Here is a 4,727-nt window from a genome sequence, read left to right on the forward strand (position 1 = left end):
GATCAGCCGGATGTCTCGCTGGACGGCGGGCTCCGTGTTGCAGGTCTGGTAGCAGCGCTCCCACGGGGTACCCGACACGGATGCGGGCTGGGGGCGCACAGGGAGGGAGGACCACCAAGGAAACGCGTGCGTGCGCGTGCGCGTGGATGTGTGTGTATGTGGCGGGAGTGCGTATGTCCACTGGGACAGGTCGAGTTCAGGTTTGTACCCCCGGGAGAGAGCGGCACAGCTGGCAGTGTCCCCGCTGGCGGCCATGGAAAGTGCGCAGGGACCGCAGCTCCGCGGACCAAGGCGCCACCTGGGCTTTAAAGGGCTCCCACCTCCGTCCTTGAGGAGCTGAGCGCGGCCTGGGGAACTGAGATGGCAGCAGCGACGGCAGCATCACCGAGCTTGTTGCAGAGACTCTCGGACTCCACCCCAGACCGGCTGGAGCCTCTTCACACGCTCCCCAGGGGATCGGCGTGCACCTGCGAGTGGGAAACGCAAGGGCTCCCCAATTCCACGCACTTGACATTTTGCCCCATCACTCCTGACTGCAACACTCCCAATGTTTTCAAGTGATGAACTTTTCATAGCCTCTTGCAAATTGTTGAAAAAGAGAAAAGGTTAAAAACAAGAAAATGGTTATCCTGCAGAGAGCGGAGACCTTTCTCAACACTGGCAGTGTCCTTGGAGGGGCTGCAGGGTGTAACCACGGCCAGGTCGAGTCCACGTTCAAGATTTCAGGATGTGGGCGTGCAGGAGCTGGTGACACAGAACCTGGCTTGAGGTACGTTCCAGCTCCGTGAATTTTGTACATTAGCTTCAGTTCAGGTCAGAATTTTTCCTCATGAGAATGAAATGTTTTATTTTAGAGGTAAAATATTAATTTTTCTTTAATAAATTTTTATTTAAGAGTCATTTTAGATTTACAGAAATACTGTGAAAGGAATACAAGGAGTTCCTAGACATTCCATAGCCAGTTTCACCCGTGTTAACATCATAACGTCCGTGTACATTTGTCATGATATTGTGACATGAACGATGTGAATGACCCAATATTGATACATTATCACTAACTAAAGTCTACCCTTGATTCATATTTCCCCAGTTTTCCCCCAGTGTCTTTATACCGTTCCAGCGTTGCATCCAGGATCTCATGCTACATTTAGTTGTTGTGTCTCCTCAGGCTGTCTTGGCCATGTCAATTTCTCAGACTTTCCTTACTTTGGAACATATTAATTTTAAGAACTCTTTTATTTTTGGAAGACTCCTTATTCCTCTAGCAGAGCAGAATCCTACTAAGTGAGTCCATATAACACTTCAAATCAGTTGTAAGAAAATAATTGCCTGGTTATGAGCTCCTTGAGGGTGGGTCTGACTTCTTGTAGTCAATCCACAACCCCAGAAATTAGCACTAGTCCTATTCCTGGCACAAACTGGTGCCCAGTACATGATGTAGCCAGTGCCTTGGTTTAGTTTTTATTATGTTCCCTACTAGGTATGTGCAGACTGGGGTTATAATGACCAGTGGGCTAAGGTCCATGCTCTTAAACATCTAGAGACAGAGGTAGAGACAATTAAGTAGATAAAAAATATTTTTATTTGGGAGCCTTGCTGGACCCACGTGCAGAATTCAGTGAGCACGATAGTGATCATTTTTCTGGTGGCCCATGGGAGTTAAGCAGAGTCAGGAAGGCCTTTCAGGGAGAGCTGAATCTTTTTTTTTTTTTTTAATATTTATTTATTTATTTGGCTGCGCTGGGCGCTGGGTCTTAGTTGCGGCATGTGGGATCCTTTAGTTGCGGCATGTGGGATCCTTTAGTTGCGGCATGTGGGATCTTTTAGTTGCGGCATGTGGGATCTTTTAGTTGCGGCATGTGGGATCTAGTTCCCTGACCAGGGTCGAATCTGGGGCCCCTGCAATGGGAGTGTGGAGACTTAGCCACTGGACCACCAGAGAAGTCCCAGAGCTGAATCTTGAAAGATGACTTGGTGTTCAGCCAGCAGAAGTGGGCAGAGAAGTCTTGTATTAGTTTATTTTCATTTGCTTTGGTAACTGATATTTGGAATTATTTTGGTTTAGATTTTGAGACTGAATCTGCCGTTTCAAACTATCTGGTAACCTCTAGCTTTTTGAAAATTCATTTACTTTATGCCAAAATGTAACTTCCCGGTTAAAAGAAGAAGGAAAAATAAAAATTTGCCTTTTGAGTAATGCTGCTTAATAGAACTTTCCATGACGATGAATATCTGTGCTGTGTCATACGGTAGCCACCAGCCACACATGGCTACTGGGCACTTTTAATGTGGCCAGCATTACTGAAGAACAATTCTAAATCGTATTAAATTTTAATTAATTTAAGTTTAAATAGCCACATATAACTGTTTCTATCATATTGGGCAGTGCAGCCTTAGGACACTAACAAAGATCTTCTGGGCATCACAGTTTAACAAGACAACTGAATTCAGGGGGAAAATTGGATTAAGAATAGATGAGATGTAGTTTCCTTGAAATATTGAAGGTTTTTAATATCAAGGGGAATATGACCTGGACAAATATTATCTTCTATGTTCCCCAGGGTGTTTTGCCTAAGTGCCTGGAATCCTGCCAACTGTTGTATAAAAGACTTCTGTGAACAGCCTGCTGTACAATTGGGAGGTGTTGCTTACATTGGACAATTCTGTTTGTTTTCCGTTGAGGCATTTTATTTGCACATATGTGTTAGATCCCTAGAAAAGGAATCCCAGGATTTTCCCTCCTGTGTATGTTTGACTTGCGTCTTCATGGTCCACAATGCCAGCTGAGGTTGTTAGGACGGTGAAACCACACTGAAAAGATGGAAGCAGGTTGTTCTGCCTTTTTTCTAGATCTTTGAGCTGCACATCAAATCTGGGGCTGATCGTGCTGCACTTGTGTAACCTGCCCGTGAAGATCACAGCAATTTTCCCAGCTCTGTGGTCATCAGTGATTTCAAATTTGCCAATGTAACCACGTTTCACCATCACAGTTAGAAACCAGACGATGGTTTTGGAGCACAGCCTGATAAGAACCTGGCATCTGCCTCTCTTTTAGGAATTGTTGATGGTCTTGAGAGCATCAGCCAGGACATTCATGCCCACCGTTATGGCGGCATAGAAAGATGGTGGAGAGAGAGCTGGACGATTCTGATTATCCATCTGCACCAAGAGGTTTGCAAGTTGTAAATACTTTGCAATTTTAAAACATAGGTAGGGATTAACATTGTCCAACAGGCGTCTGTGAATGGCAATAGAAAATGCAGACATAATAGGGAGTAAGGAAAATGTAACAAGTACTTGCTTTCTGATGGCTTGAGGGGTTCAGAAGTCTCTCAACAAGAGAGTTACTCTTCTCGAGTTTTCCAGGCCTTTTAATAGGCTTTACAGTTTTCAGTCTTATTCTTCTTCCCCGAGCAAACTGATTTTGGCCTAAATCTTAGCAACTGTGGAGAAATTAGTGATTGTATGTTATCGTGTGTTGTGTACTTTATCCATACCCCTTTCTTACTTCAACAAATGATGGTGCATTGGTTAATGTAACTCGGTGGCCCCAACGTTGTTTTAAACTCTGTGCACTGGAGAGAAGCCAGGAGCACTTGTCTTCAGGTAAGACACACTCTCTGGGGCAGATGTGAGGCGAGAGGGGAAGGGAGGAGGGATGAGGAGAGGGGAGGGGGCCTTCAGGAGAGGGTCCTAGGGAGAGGCTTCTTGCGAGAAGGAGAGGGACGGGATTTATATGGGCAGTTTCTTCAACTTTACAAAGGACTCACAAGATGTGTTCATACGTTTACCTTTACAGCCTTGGAGACACAGGCAGAAGAGGTTGCTTTGGGAAGAACTGTGTGGTTGGGCCGATCCGCTAGGAAAAGGGACTGACTTTTCACAGTGTGTCTTGCCCTTCCCTTTGACTTCTGTTCTCTGTGCAAGTAGTGTCTTTTCAAAACATAATTTCATTTAAAGTGATTAAATTTAAAACAGAAGGAAACAGGAAAAGCTATTCCATTATTAACATCTCTTGAATTACGCGATACGTATTCCAGTACATGGCCCACATTTCATTCCCTGTGGTTGGCATAGACTTACTTCCTCAAATGGATTTCTCTTTGAACCCAAGAGAAGTGTTCTCTGGAGCCATCTCTCAGGTTTCTCCTAAGCTAGAGGGTACCATGAGGAGACCATCTCCCCTTCTCCCTGTGACCTTTCCCTAGCTTCACGGCCATCGGCCATCATGCACGGTCTCATTTCCATGGCTATCTGATCCTGCGCTGGTTTCCCAGCCGGGTTACAGCTGGGATTGAACAATGGGCCTGCCCTGCCCTGTTAGCACTGCATCTTCATACAATGCCTCCCTGTTGGGACTTAACAACCTTTGGTGTGTAGGACACTTAGCAGATGCTCCCTAACTGTAGCTACCACCATACATACCAAGTCTATTACCAACACACATTTCCAAATACTACATTTCCAATTTCTAAATTTTTAATTTATCGGAACTATAGTTGGTGCAACAATATTTCCATAAAGTAAGAGTATCCGGACAGTGCTCTATTTTCTGTGCCTATTTTGTGAACTCTACTTCAAGTAGGCTTTTGATACATTTTTCACTTTACATTTACTAACTAAAAGGAAGCTAGCCGTATCCAGTGAAGGACTTTAAGATTTTATAATTTTATAAAGAAAACAAGCACTTAGGTAGACATGATTATGACTAAGTAATGTCAAAATAA

The 4,727-nt window shown here is 44.5% G+C and overlaps 1 pseudogene; it reads right to left on the reverse strand.

The window, feature by feature from the left end:
* Positions 1-2,712: 2,712 nt before the first annotated feature.
* On the reverse strand, positions 2,713-3,096 carry LOC117308732 (small ribosomal subunit protein uS8-like; annotated as a pseudogene).
* Positions 3,097-4,727: the final 1,631 nt, after the last annotated feature.

The sequence above is a fragment of the Tursiops truncatus genome, chromosome 17 (assembly GCF_011762595.2).
Source record: "Tursiops truncatus isolate mTurTru1 chromosome 17, mTurTru1.mat.Y, whole genome shotgun sequence".
In the NCBI taxonomy this organism is placed as follows: Eukaryota; Metazoa; Chordata; class Mammalia; order Artiodactyla; family Delphinidae; genus Tursiops; species Tursiops truncatus.